We start from the raw sequence: 15877 nt of genomic DNA, 5'->3' as shown, positions 1-15877 counted from the left end.
ACACTGATCCCAACATGCCCCATACAGGTAATTGCAACTCATCTCTTAGCCAATGGCAGATAAAGGAATTTAAACTCAATTTTTTAACCCTCCCGCTGTCGAACATCCCCCAGTAAGCAAGCAATCGGGCCAATCACTATCGGAATCCTTACTAATGTAGCCACTTGTGCCACAACAGACATCCAGAAGGAGTGCACCAGTGGGCAGTATCACACAAGGTGTAAAAAAGTTGATATGGGAGCCCTGCACTGGCAGCAACCATTATATTTACTCTGATCCATTCTGTTGAGCTGCATCAGTGTTACATAAATACAGTGTGAGAAATTGAAATGGATTAATTTAAACTGTTCATTACAGGAAACATAGAATTTTCTGGGACGCGGAGCAGGGGTAGGTTATCCACCCGGTGGCCACACAAGCGGGTTGACTATACAAGCCTGGACCACTGATGCTTATCACTATCCCGATGGGGCCCATCCTTTAATACAAGGAGGGTTTTTGTGGTACGAAGAAATCCCGTATTGGGTTATAACATGTGGATTAGGTACGTTTTTTGGTCCTGACGAATCGCACCGATCTTAACAGACATTTTTTGCGAGAAACATGTTGACCCCGATGATAGAAGTATAGTTAGTTCTGTACTCTAACTCTCCACATTCCCCCAATTCAGGCATTGACAGTTTTTTTGTTTCTGAGGGTGGACTAGACATTACTTCTAATCCTTACCCACACTCTGTTTTTAATCATGACAGGGGTCTGGGTTGATTAAATACGATATTTCCAGACCTCTAGCCATTTTTATTTTCATATACCCATATACGAATCCCACATACTAGCACTCAGCTACTGGCATTCTTTACACTCAAAAGATCTCCGGCAAAGAGCCCCCACGAGCGGCCTGCCAAGCATTGCAGTGCCGGCCTGACGAGGAGCAAAAGCCTGATGATGAAGCATGTAACCATTTGGTGAGTGAGGGCTCTTGTTCTAATAAGAGCAGACTCATAGACTCTATTACTTACTGTATACATTTGTACTAGTCTATTGGCTGGAACTGTGTACTTTTGGTTTTTTGGCATTACAGGAAACAGACTGGACCACAGCACAGGACCTGAACCATTGCATATCCTCCAGGGGAACCCCCAACTTCTCCTCCCAAGTTGCCCTGGCAGGAAACAGAGATCAGACTCTATCAGCTGTCATGGCTTTAGAAGGATGCAAAAGCAGGTGAGCTCTTTCCCCCTGCTCTGGCAACCTTCGAAACATAAGCGATATGGGTGCGGCAGGAGGGAATGTAGGCCATATGTCCCTGATTATGGCAGCTATGCTAGCATGCGTTAAGAATAGCCCACTCCCTAGTGCAATGGTCTCCTGTGCCGCCTCAAAGGTGATAAACTCCTCATTGGGGTATAGGTCTCCAAGAGTCTCACAGCCGCCCCTCAACCAAGCAATTTCATTTACAGATTTAGCAAATATAAGGAACACTGGTAGGTCCTAAAGATTAAAGTCTCCAGCAAAGGAGGCCCTTCGCAGAACCACCTTAACAGCCCGTTCCCAAAAGGACACAGTGTGTATAATAAGGTACAATACTGACGCTGCATCCTGCCTCCCCTCATCAATAATTGGGGGAGAGAAAGCTCACGTATCTCGTCAGCCAATAGCAACTTCTCCTGGTTCCCACTGTCAGTGCACAGCGTGATGAAGCTGGGAGGCCAAGTAGTACAGTACCCGGCTGGGGACCGCCAGCACTCCCTCCAAAAAGTCACAGCCTACTTCTACCGCCTGCCCATATTAGTGTAGTAAGAAGAGAATGTAATCTTTGAAAGGCCGCCTGGGGAAAAGTATCAAACAAATGCTGCATAGTTTACAGGCATTGAGGCAAAAAGACCACGTTGGCCATGGCCACTCGTCCCAGCAGGGACAGAGTGAGGATATTCCAACATAGGACCAATCCACATAGTCCCTCGGCGATTCTGTCAATATTTTACCACTTTTGTTTTTGTGCGGTGTGCGCCACCATGATCCCCTAATAATGGAACTGATCAGTTTCCCAGCATAAGGGGAAACTATCTAAGTGTTACACAATACAATGTATCTTCTCCTTATTATTATACTATTAATTTTTTTTAAAAATAGTACCTAAAAATACTAATAATGGAATAACAAAACATAAAATGATACAAATGTACACACAGATTCTATGGTTCTTGTCCAAAACCTACTAACTGAATTAAAAGTGTTATCATACATTACATAGTAACAAAATAATTCAAGTGAGAAGGTTTTGCAATAACACATCCAAATATGCTCTTACATGCACTATTAGAGTTGTTGTCCCCATTAGAAGAATTTGATGCAACTGATTGATTAAGTTAATTAGAAACCTCATCTTCAACATTGACATCACAGCCATCTCCACCCTTCTGAAAATAGTTTTCCTCCACCAACCATGTGGAGTTACACTTGTTATCTCTATGTATTTCTATTCCATCTCGCCTCTCAGTTTCCAAATCTCTTTAAAAAAATTCCAATCTACTTAGATTCCAACCTCTTAAATCACTTGACTTAACACCATTGGCAAAAACGTCCACAACCTTTAAGAGTTCCAGAAAAACACTATCACCTCTGCACACCTTACCAGATGTCTTAACTCGCACCCAGTCACCCACTACCAACTTACATTCCTTTAAACTCTTCCTTTCATATGACTACTTGTACATAGACTGCGCTTTAAATATATTGCTCTTCACAATCTCTGGCAACTGTTTCATTTTCTTGCTCTTCATCACCCAACTTTGATTATCTTTAGTAAATAGAGTCATCAATCTTTTTTTATCCATTTATAAAGCACACTGTCACCTAAAAAGGTGTCCTGGAGCTAGGATAACCGGAAAAAAGACAACTGCACTGGAAGAGATAGCAATAGAGATTAGTATAGAAAAAGCCAGATTTTCAGCACCTTCCTGAATCAAAGAAGATTGGTTAAATGCCTAAGAGAGGCAGAAAGCTGATTCCAGAGCTAAGCAGCTCTCACAATGAAGACGCCCCCGTTCACCCCATCTTGCCTTCTTTAAGTTGACAAAACAGACAAGATTGGCAGACAAGGACCAAAGGCATATTTTCGAAAAACATTTTGAAAGGAAGTTGGGCCAAGGCCCCGGAGAGCCTTAAAAACAATACATAATGCTTTAAAGACTATTCTTTGTCTGACCGGGAGCCATTGTAGCTCCCTCAATTCATCGAATGCAGATGATCTTCTGGGTCTGCACAGCTCCAGTTTGACTGCTGCAACCTGGACTCTGTGTAGCCTTTGTAACAAAACATTGAGGTCTCCTAAGAGGAGGGCGTTACAATAATCCAATCTGCTCAGGATCACTCTACGCACAATCAAGGTTTTGACAGTTGTTGGTAACAGAGTAAGACGTTTTTGCAGGCCCAGCAAAAGCGACAAACAAGTCTAAGTTACTTTGGTTACAGGACCTTCCAAGGATAATTTGCTGTCAAAAATAACCCTCAAATTCCAGACAGAGTACGAGGGGTATGGTTCTTCCTGTGAAGATAAAGTCTAGAAATTGGATGGGAGACTTAGGAGAATTTTGTTGGCCGAGCAACACAGAAGTTGTGTTTTATCTTCGTTAAATTTCAAAGAATTAGAGTTCAGCCAAGTCACAATATCCTTCATACAATTGTGAAAGGACTTACTCACTGAGTGATGGTCACTATCCAGTGTCACGATTACCAGAGTGTCATCTACATAATGAAGTAACCAAATAATGTGGGTTTGATAACGCTCACCAGGGGAATAATATAGATATTAAACAAAATAGGGGTGAGGGCTGCCCCCGAGTACACCATGCTTAACATCCTTAAAGACAGAGTTCTAGGGGGGAAGAGCAACGGCCTGACAACACTCCAGCAAATAGGAATACATCCAATTCAGTGCAGTGCCTCTTATTCTGACCATGACAAGTCTTCTAGGAAGGTGTTGTGATTTACTGTGTCGAAAGCGGTAGATAGGTCTAATAAAATCAGGATTGCTGATGTGCCGCCATCGACTAGCATCCGAAGCTCGTCGATGGCTTTAAGTAGGGCCGACTCACTTCCATGCCCCGGTCAAAAGCTGAACTGCTCCTTTTCAAGCAAGGTGTGATGTTCCAAGTAGTGAGACTGGCTTTTACTAATGTAGCATTCCAATAATTTTATCGGGAAAGGCAGCACAGTAATTGGCCTATGATTGCCGGGTCCAAGGAAAATTTGGTCTTCGTATAACTTCATCATGGGAATTACCAAATTTACAGATGATAGATAGTTTTTAAGAGCGGAAATTTGTAAGCGCAGATATGTATTCCTAAATATTTTTATCACACCTATTTCCTAAGAAAACATGTGTGTGTCGCAATAGCAGTACAGACATATGATGAAAACTAATCATCTAAATCTAATAAGGCATGTGAGAATACATCTCCTTCAATATTTGTTTTTCTTTCCATATACTGAAACGCCCGTAGAGATCTTCATCCCACCTAAGGTTCAGAAACCACAAGTGCTGTGGTGAGCCACCAAACCTTATCCCACCTACTAGAAGTCGACTGTATCTTTGGACTAAGTGAGGAGTGTGGTAATCAGATGCATTCAACACTAATCAATAACATAAAAACCATAAACAATTCTAGACACCATGACCCGAATCACACATCACACTGAATAAAGTTTCAAAACTTTATTACAATCCCAAAATCAACATAGCATATATGGTGCATAAAACTATGTTATAAAAATACATGAAAGTCATTGGCTGACCAAAATGTCTAAAGAGAGTAAGCCTACCTAACATCATTACTGTTATGCACTCCAGAAGAATAAAACAAGTTAACAAGAATATAATAAGCACATTCAATTAAAATTTCAAAGCAGAAGATTGTGACATCAGTAAATCATCACAATTCAAATTACCAATCAGTTTTCAGGGCTGGCCATCCTCATCACTAATACGAATTTGGACTTGCATTTGTGGGGACAGACTAACACATGTGGGCATAACAGAAGAAGGGACAAACAGTATTTGGAAAAATCATCTAACTAGGGTAACTCACTATATAACTACACTGGTGTAATCACCTAAGCTGAAAAGGAAACAAGAAACCACATTATGAATTATACCTCTCCTCCTGGGACAGCAGACGGGAAAGTTTCATCAAGCAGAGTGTTCACAGTTTTGCAGCATCAGTAGACAGCAGCATCAGGACAGTGCAGAATATAGGCTGCACATAGGACAAGTCAGCAATGCAGATTTATTTGGGCATATTAGTACTGAACAGCATAAGCAAATAGGGCACAAACGAAAGGATAACTTTATTTAGGGTTATTTAGGGTTAGAGGGATTCAGAAGAATAGAAAGCGAGAGCAGCACTACATTCAGGATCACCATCAAGACACAACTGACCAAAAGTTTCAAAAGTCTCTCCCTAATTAGAAATGTTCATGAGTTTCTGATTGTTCCTCAAGGTGGGTTCATCTTGCGCACGATAACCAACATCGAATGGTAACCACTGACAACATCAAGTTCACAACTATTCTGGATTTTCTCAGGTAAGATGTATAATCATCTCAATGAATTCATACAGTTCCGCCAAATATTTTACTTATTTGTTGACTGTAACATTGGAATCCTTTCCCACAGTACAAGGGATGAGTTGAACAACCTTCATACGGAATGTAATAAGCCTTCCTGTCTTGTTCGACAGCTAGAACAAATACTGTTACATTTGTTAACACTGTAGGAAAGTACCCTCTTTTTGTCATGGTTACCCCCACTTTTTGCTAGCTGTCAGTATGCTTTAACTGTTTACATTGAAATCATTGAGAACCAGGACCCCATCGATTGTGCTCTCTCCCACTAAATGTGGTTACTTACGACTTTGCATACCCCATAATTGGCACACTGGTGCTCCCAAATGTAGTTGTTTGTTACTTTCACACTCACAATTGACATACTGGTGCACCCCTGTAAGTAACTTGTATAGGAAAATACCACTGTTGGCATGGTTACCCCCTAATGTTTTGCCTGGTGTTGATTCCAGCTTTGAATGGAAGTGTGCTGGGACCCTGCTAACCAGGCCCCAGCACCAGTGTTCTTTCCCTAAACCTGTACCTTTGTTTACCCAATTGGCACAGCCCTGGCACACAGTTAAGTCCCTTGCGAAAGGTACTGCTAGTACTAAGGGCCCTGTGACCAGGGAAGGTTTTTAAGGACTGCAGCATGTATTATGCCGCCCTAAGGGAACCCTCGCTCAGTGCATGCACACTGCCTGGCAGCTTGTGCATGCTGGTGGGGAGAAAAGACAACGTCGACATGGCACTCCCCTCAGGGTGCCCTGCCTTAAACCACTGCCTGTGGCATAGGTAAGTCACCCCTCTAGCAGGCCTTACAGCCTTAAGGCAGGGTGCACTATACCACAGGTGAGGGCATAGCTGCATGAGATTTGCATATGGCTGGGTCCAAACTGGAATGGCATGGGCAGCAGAAAAACGATGGATTAAACCCAGATCTGTGACTGGGGGTGAGTGTTTGCATTGTTAGCACTCCGTTCATCATTCTTTTGTGTTGCTAATGAGCAATATGCACCTACAATGTCTATGTCAATTCTTAGACATTGTAAGTGCAGGGTAGCCATACTGAATATATGGTCTGGGAGTTCGTCATTACGAACTCCAAGACACCATAATGGCTACACTGAATACTAGGAAGTTTGGTATCAAACATCTCAGCACAGTAAACCCACATTGATGCCAGTGTGGTATTTATTGAAAGATGCACACAGAAGGCATCTTAGGTGGCTAGGCTAACTGGTCTGTGCCAGCCTGCCCCTTCCAGATGAGTTTTTGACCACATAGGGTGACTGCCTTTGTGCACTCTGTGGTCAGAAACAAAGCCTCCAAGGGACTGGCTGCATCACCGAAGACCAAGAAACTCCTGTGGACAGTGGACCTGTCCAACAAAAAGAAAAAAAAAACATCTTTAAAGGGACTCCCACCTCACTCCAGAAGGTGAGTCCAAACTACTACCCGACGCCCCTGGCCCGTGTCCAGAGGAACCAACGAGCCAGCAAGGACCCCCAGGCGATTCTGACCAAGTGTCCACCCTGGGCTGACCTCTCCACCCCTCCACGATGACGCCTGCAGAGGGAATCCTGAGGATCCCCCTGACCGTGACTGCCCGGAACAAAGATATCTGACGCTATCTGACGCCTGGGGAAACACTGCACCCACAGCCCTCAGACCTGAGAGAAACCGACCACCGGTACAGAAGCGACCAGCAGGCGACCCTCCTCCCTGTCCAGTTGGTGGCTTGCCCGAGAAGCCCCGCTGTGTCCTGCCTGCAGCGCCTAAGTGACCCCCGGGCCTGCCAATTGAGTTCCATTGGGAACCTGACGTCCCCTTTGCACCCGGCCGCTCCGTGCCGCTGAGGGTGCGTGTTTGGTGCCTACTTGGGGCCCTCCCAGTGCTCCTCTAAAACCCCTGGTGTGCCATCTGACAACATGGGTACTTACCTGCAAGCAGACCGGAACCGGAGTACCCTCGTCTCCATAGGTGTTCATGTTGTTTTGGCTCCTGTTTGATCTCTGCACCTAACCGGCCCTGTGTTGCTGGTGCTGGTTGTTTGGGGTGGGTTACCTATTCCACGGAGACTGAGTCTGTAGGTCATTTACTTACCTCCAAAACTGTACTGTATTTTCCTCCCCCAGGAACTGTTGAAATTTGCAGTGTCCACTTTTAAAATAGCTTTTTTTAATTTTAAAGAAAACTGTATATAATGTCGAGTAGATTCAAAGTACTGACCTTACCTATGCAAAGTACCTTTCATTTAATGTACTTACCTGCAAACTGAATCTTGTGGTTCTAGACATAAATCAACAAAACATATTTTTCTATCTAAAAACCTATTGGTTTGGAGTTAAGTCATTGAGTGTGTGTTTTCACTCATTGCTTGTGTGTGTACAACAAACGCTTAACACTACCCTCTGATAAGCCTAACTGCTCGACCACACTACCACAAATAGAACATTATAATTATCTATTATTGCCTCTGGCAAGCCTCTTGGGGAACCCCTAGACTCTGTGCACACTATATCTAATTTATTTATGGTATATACAGAGCCAGCTTCCTTCACATAGTTTAGCGTACCTAGGTACCCAGGGCATTGGGGCACCAGGAGTTCCCCATGGGCTTCAGCATGTTTTGTGCCACCATGGGAACCCATGCAAAATGTGTCTGCAGGCCTGCCATTGCATCCTGCGTGAAAACATGCATGCACCCTTTCACTAAAGGTCACTGCGACAGGTCACTGTAAGTCACCCCTATAGTAGGCCCTCCTAGCCCAGAGGGCACGGTGCAGGTTCCTCTGTGTAAAGGTACCCCTGCAGGAGCAGAGGTGCCCTTACGAACTCCAGCTCCACTGCACTGGACTTCGTAAGTGCAGGAAAACCATTTTACCAGTGTACTGGACACATGTCCAGCTACATAATGGTAACTCCGAACCTGGAAATGTTTGGTTTCAAACATGTCAGAATCATACCCCAATACTGTTGCCACTATTGGTTGTATGATTCCATGCACTCTGGAGGATCCTTCGAGGACCCTCTCCAGTATTGCTCCTACTAGTCTTTCAGGGTTTTGCAAGCAGCCTGAGGTGCTGCCACCCTCCAGACAGGTTTCTGCCCTCCTGCTGCTTGACCAGCTCAGGCAGGGGAAGGCAGAACAAATGATTTCCTGTAGGGGAGGGAGGCAAAACCCTCTTCCCTTGGAATGGCTTGGGAGGGGTAGCGTCTCCAAGCCACCGGCATGCGTTGAAGGGCACATTTAGTGCCCTCCTTGCATAAATCGGTTTGCACCAGTCCAGGGACCCCAGTCCCTGCTATGGTGAGAATCTGGACAAAGGAAAGGAGAAAGATCACTATGCTGTCCATCACCACCCCAGGGGTGGTACACAGAGCTCCTCCAGGTGGCCACCTGTTTCTGCCATCTTGAATCAATGGTGGGCCGAGGCCCCTGGGAGTCTCTGAGTGGCCAGATCAGGTAAGTGACGACACAGCCCCTTCCTGATAGGTGGCAACCCTCCTAGGTGACCAATCCCCCTTCCTGGGCTATTTAGCCCAGGAAGCTCTTGGGTGGGTCCTCAGATTCGACGTGCAATATTCCAACAGGACTCTTCTGCATCGTTACTTTATCTTCTGGCAACTGAGACTGCAACTGGACCCTTCAGGAACCAACAATCTGCAACTTCAGCGACGACTCCGATCTGCAACATAGGTTCTCTGGCTCCTTCCAGCAACTGCAACATTTCCCCGGCTGTGCATCCTCTGAGGGTGACGAGTCTTCAGCTTGCACAAGACGTAAAAAGGAATCTCCCCTGGAGTGAAGGAGTCAGCAGGCACCAACTACAATGATGACTGGCTGCGTGAATCTTCTCTCTTGCAGAGCTGCCTGGATCCTGGAATGGTCCCCTTGGTCCCCTCTACCAGCAGTCCAACTTGGGAGATGGTAAGCCCTTGCCTCTCCTTGCAGGACAGCACCCCCTTGCTCTGCAACTTTTGCAGCTACCAAGGCTTGTGTGTTCCTCCTCCAAGGGATCTTCGGGCTCCGTGTAGTCCCGGCCCCCAGCACTTCTCCCTGCAACACACAGTCTCCTGCCTGCTACTCCAGTGACATGGGACACTTCTTCAGGCGTGCTGAGTGGGCCACACTGCAAATCCTGTGCCTACTGCCCATGGGTCACCTGTGGGGACTGCCTCCTCTTCTTGTGACTCTTCCAGCTGCAGAGGGCCACCCCAGACTCCCCTCCTTGTGTTAAGTCCCATGGATTTGCTGGTCCTACTAAGCCTTGCAAAAACTTCTTCTCTGACACTTGCATTTGCCAAGGCTTGTTGGTGGTTTTTGGGTACCACTGACCAACTGCATCACGCCTGCCAACGACGGACATCACTTGCATCACTTCTGGAACTCCTCTTCTGCTCTTGTGCTGCACTGCTGACCTTTGTCTGCGGCGGACCTGGTCCTGCATCCACAGAAGGATGGGTAGTGGCCCCTGCCACAACAGGACACTCCAACTCGAACTGGACTTGGTCCCCTTCCTTTGCAGGTCCTCTTCTGTCAGGATCCACCTTTGGGTTATTCCAGTATTGGTTGGGTCTTGCTTAATCCTTTTCCAAAGTCCTCCTGTTGGTTTTGGGGAACATCAGGTACTTATCTCTGCTCTCCTGATCACTGGGATCACTCTGGTACTCACTTCTTGGGGTTCCTAGTTCCTCCAGCTCCTTTCTACTGATTCCACTTCCTTAGGTGCCTTTCACATTTGACTTTTTTAGTAGCTGGTTTGCCCCTCCCCACCCCACCCCAGGGCCCTCACCATTTGCTGTTCCTTTTACCAGTGACTATTGCTTTCTAAGCTATTTACTGATTGTTATTGTTTATACAATAGTGTGTTTACTTATCTCTAGTTGGGGGATTGCCTATTCAGTATTTTAGTATTTGTGTGAGTATAATAAAGTAACTTTATGATTGAACACTGTGGGGTTGTTTCATGTGTGTAAATCTTGTGTGATTGACGTGGCATTGCCTAAGCTTTGCATGTCTTCTAGATAAGTCTTGGCTGCTCATCCACAGCTATCTCTAGAGAGACCTGTCTTGCAAGACACTGCCTACACTTCACTAATAGGGGATACCTGGACCTAGTATAAGGTGATAACACCATAGGTGCTCACCACACACATTAGGCCAGCTTCCTACATATTGCTCTTACCTGAGCTTGCTGTGTTTCTGAACAGCTTAAAATTACAATTATTACATCTCATTGGTTAATACCTATGCAGACAAATGAGTGAGGTATTGTGCTCTGAATTGCACTTTCTTCAATGAGGAGTGGAATAATGGAAATAATCAGGTCATTCTTCATGACAACCATTGATACCTGGGAAGAAGTTAAAAGACTGCAGCAAGAGGTGACAGAGGAAGAACAGCAGAGTTGGGTTAAAGCAGAATATGTAAAAATGAATGAAGATGATGTTTGGGTTTCAAGTGGTGGGAAAGCAGTGCTGCCAAATAGCTTATTGTCCCTGGTGGCTAGAAATTACAATTGTCAGGCACACATAGGTAGGGATGCAATGGTTAGAACATTCAGACAAACACGGTACAACCTCAGATTCAGGTTGATTGCCGGGGCAGTATGGCACTGATGTATTACGTCACAGCAAATTAATGTAGGGAAACGCACTGTTCTTACATAGGCAGATCAGGAAAACCTTTCAATACAGTGCAGCTTGATTTCATAGAATTTCCTGTGTGCAATGGGCTGAGATACATTTTGGTTGTGGCATGAGACTTTTTTCACTTGGTCGAAGCCTACACAACCTGGAGAAATGATAGCATCATAGTAGCAAAGCGGTTATTGAAGGAGTTGATACCTCAATTTGGCTTCCCGACTTCTTTGGAATCAGACTGAGGAACTAATTTCAACAGTGAGATCCTTAAATTGTTGTGTGCTGCTTTACAAGTTGACCAAAGATTGCATTGTAGCTACAAATCTGAGACTTCAGGCCTTGTAGAACAAATTAATGGAACCCTGATATTCAGACTGGGAAAAGTATGTGCATCAATCACTTTGAAATGGCCAGGCGCATTGCCTCTTGTCTTGATGAATATGCATCGTACACCTGATCGAAAAACAGACAATCCCTGCATGAAATCATCATGGAGTGCGCTATGAGATTGCCAGCAGTACCTGCAAATGTGCTTGTGAACATTACAGATGACTTGGTACTGGGTTTGTAAAGGACTGTCTGACATGGTTAGTTCTTTGTCTCATCAGGCTGGAGAAGTCACTGCATAGCCTCAGCAGGAGCTTTGCCAATACATGAACCCTGATAACTGGGTAATACTAAAAAGGTATGTGAGAAACATATGCTTGGAACCTTGTTGGAAAGGGCCCAGTAAATGGTTTCAGCAACCACTACAGCTTTGAAGTGTGCTGGTCTCCCGAACTGGGCACATAGGAGTCACACTCACAAAGTTCGAGGTCCTCTTAAAGAAACAGCATCTGTCCGAAAGGTCGGTTACAGTTGGAAAGAGGGATCAGGTCAGCTGAGCTGTGGGTACTGGACAAGTGGCTGCTACAGAGTAAGCATGACCTTGTGTGATTCTGAGCTAGTTGACAGCAGTGGGAAGTACAGAAGGGTTGAGACAAAGCAGATGGCTCATGCTAGCTCAGATGGCATTGAAAACCAGTCGTGACAGAGACAAGAGTTGTACCCGGAAATCAGTGGCCCGAGAAGCACCCAGTGACAGCAGTAAAACTGCCTCCTACCATTGCTGAGGTGACTGAAGAACCAAGTCAGAGTGACAGTGATACGGAAGGTCGTACAAAGAGGAGGTCAAAGAGGAAAAGGGTACCAACTAGAAGAGGTCCAGCTCCTGAATGGACATATATGGCTACCAATGGGTGAGAGAAGGAATTGGTTACCTTTAGTGCTATATATTCAGTTCCAGTTGGATATCCTGGAAATTGAAATTGCTTTAGAACTGAACTTCGAAATCTCATTGCCGCTTGATGAACAAAGACATTACGTATTGGAAGTAATTATCAGCTGCTTCTTTATTACAGATATTTGAACTTTTAGTAGGAGCTTTTGAACATTTGCAAGTAGAGAAAATTCTTGATTAACTTTTGGAAGATCAAGACATTTTGTGAATAAGTGCAGTTATTTAGTTTTTTATTAAAGAGAATATTTACATTTTGCTTTGCTCATGCATAAAAAGGACTGAAAAGGGACAGTGATAAACAAGAGTCGCTTTGCATTTTTTAACATTTCTTTTTTATTTTTTACTTGACCTTTTTGGTCTGAGTCCAGACAAGTCATGTGTAGGAAAATGCCATCTTTTTGGCATAGTTACCCCAACTTTTTTCCTGATGTCAGTGTGTTTGGACTATAGTTCACTGGGATCCTGCTAACCAGGACCCTAGTGAGAGTGCTCGCTCCCCTAAAATTTAGTTGTTACTTTTCACACCCACAATTGGCATGCTGGTGCACCCCTGTATGTCCCTAGTGTATGTTACCTAGGCACCCATGGCATTGGTGCACCACAGTTCCCCTACGGGCTGCAGCCTGTATTAAGCCACCCATAGCAGTCCATGCAAACTGTGACTGCAGGCCTGCCATTGCAGCCTGTGTGAAACGGTGCATGAACCCTTTCACTGTCAAACCTTACCACTGCACTAAGACATTATATTTCACCCCTCTGGTAGGCCCTTCAGCCCATGGGCAGGGTGCATATCTCTAAGTGTGAGGGTACCAGTGCATGAACAGGGTACCACTACAGACTCCATGCCAATTCCTGGACTCTGTAAGTGCGGGGAGGCCATCCTAAGGTATGTAGTGGACACTGTCAACACAAGTGTTCCAACTTCATAATGGCTACCCCAAACCTAGTCAAGTTGGTATCAAGTTGGTATCAAACATGTTGGAATCATGCAACTACACTGATTCCAGTGTTAGTTGCATGATACCATGTACTCTGGGGAGTCCCTAGGGGATCACACAGTTCTGCCTGCGCAGCCTTACGCGGTCCAGCTGCTAGCCCGCACTGCTACTCACCTCAGACACTGTTCTGCCCTCCTGCTGATGAGCCAGGCTCATGCCGGAGGAACAGAACAAAGGATTTCCTGCAAGGTTGAGGTGTGACCACCTCTCCCTATGTACTAGATGTCTAAGGGCTAGGGTGGCCTCTAGACTGCTTTGAAGGGCACATTAGGTGCCCTCCTTGCATAATACGGTTTGCACCAGTTCGGGAACCTCTGGTTCCCGCTCTAGTAAAAACAGTACACATAGGACAGGGGAGTGACCACCCTCCTGTCCAGCTCCTCCCCTAGGGAGGTGCCCAGAGCTCTGCCAGCTGGCCACTTGATTCTGCCATCTTGATCATAAGATGTGCAGAGGCCCCTGGGACCATCTGGTTGGTTAGGCCAGATAGGAGACAACCCTGCCCCCCTCTGATAGGTGAGAGTGACCAACCCCCTTTCAGAGTTATTTAAGGGCTCTCACATGGGTGGGTCCTCAGATTTGTCATGCAAGACTCCAAGGAACTCTCTGCAAAACATATTCTGCCCCTGGCCTCCGGTCTTCACCTGGAACTGAACAAGTCTGCCTCTGGTGGGAAGGCTCCCATTGCAACATTGCTTCTCCGGATCCTGCAAGAATTCTGCAACATCCAAGGCTGTGCATCCTCCAGGGTCACAAGGACTCTGTCTGCACTAGGAAGCACAAAATAATCTCCCTTGGATTTAAGGCGTCACTCCCCTGCAACCACAGGCACCTCAATGCAACATTGACTGGTTGGTGGGGTCTGCTGTCCCTGAAAGTCTGAAGATCCTGTTTCACAAGTGGTGGGTCTGTGGCTTCCTCGGGGTCCTGCTTGTCTTCTATCCAAATTGGGAGACTGTAGGTCCTTGCTCCTGCCACTGGCCCTGCACCCCTGTGCACTGCTGCACTTGCCAAGGATTGTTGACTCTTCCTCCAGGGGATCTTCAGGCTCAAAGAAGCCCGAGCACCAAATACTCTGCGAACCGAAGATCAGCTCCTGTCCTGCAACTCCTGCAGTGTGGGACTTCTGTTCTGCTGGGCTGGTAAGACCTCCTTGTGACTCCCTCTGTCTGGCACCTGTGGGTCCTTTGTGCGGGCTACATCAACTTCTGTTGGCCTTCCTGTGTGCTGAAGGTCATCTCTGGCTGATCCCTCCTGGGTAGAGTCTCCTGGACCTTGCTGGTCCCCAAAACACTGCAAATCCTTTTGTAACTCCTATTTATACTTGCCAGTGCTTGTTGGTGACCTGGCTGGTCACTGACTCGTCTGCACTCTGGTGACCGTTGAGGGACAGCTCGTAGGTGACTCCTGTGATCTACAGCTGCTCCTGGAACCAGTCAGCTGGACTTCTTCTTCCACTGACTTGCAGAAACTTCCTCAGTAGGGTGGGCATTGCCATCTGCAGCACCTGGCACCTCCCTGGGTGCTGGACTCTGTCCCCTTCCTTTGCAGGTCCTCCACATCCGGAATTCGTCCCTGGGTTCCAACGGTCTGGTCCATGGTTCATGATATCAGCTGGACAATCCGAGGCATCCACAATATTCAGAGAGAGTCCCTTCTCCCTTCTGCATCCAGGTCCCTGGTGTAGGTACTCCTGTCTTCTGGGTATCCTGGGGTAGGGGCACTCTCCATCCATCCTCTTGCCTGCTGGTTTCCTCGGGGTCGACTGGGAAGGGCCATGAATTCCACAAACTCCAACCACCCCTCTCTGTGTTAGCCTATGGGACAACTGAGTGGCTAACTGACTTACTCCTGGTTTTTGGGGTCATTTACTGTACTTACCTCTGGTGTTCCTAATGGCCCCAGCCCCTAGCTAACCACCACACTTAGCTTGGCTGGAGTCCAACTTTCACATTCCACTTTTTTGGTATATGGTTTGGCCCTCGCCTAGGGCCCGGTATATTTCCATGCTATTTCTGATGGTTATTTTATCTGTATATTGTATGTAATAGCTCCAAAGGGAGATATACCAATTTCAGTTTAGTAGTAGTGCTGTAATCTTTTATTTTTGCGACACCCGTGTGGTTCTTTCTTGTGACTAAGTCATTGTCGGACTACTGTGGTAGTGCAAGTGCTTTGCATTCCTCCTGGATACGTTTTTGCTGCTTGCCTCAGCTACCCCTAGAGAGCTTCTGCTATCTGGACACCTATTCACTATCACTAAGGCTTGCCTGGACTCAGTATAGGGTGCCACACCATAGGTGTAGACCATAGACTGAGCCAGCCTCCTACATTGGTAGTGGAGAGG

This window comes from Pleurodeles waltl, chromosome 1_2 (assembly GCF_031143425.1).
Source record: "Pleurodeles waltl isolate 20211129_DDA chromosome 1_2, aPleWal1.hap1.20221129, whole genome shotgun sequence".
Classification (NCBI taxonomy): Eukaryota; Metazoa; Chordata; class Amphibia; order Caudata; family Salamandridae; genus Pleurodeles; species Pleurodeles waltl.
Note: the sequence above shows the minus strand (reverse complement) of the source record.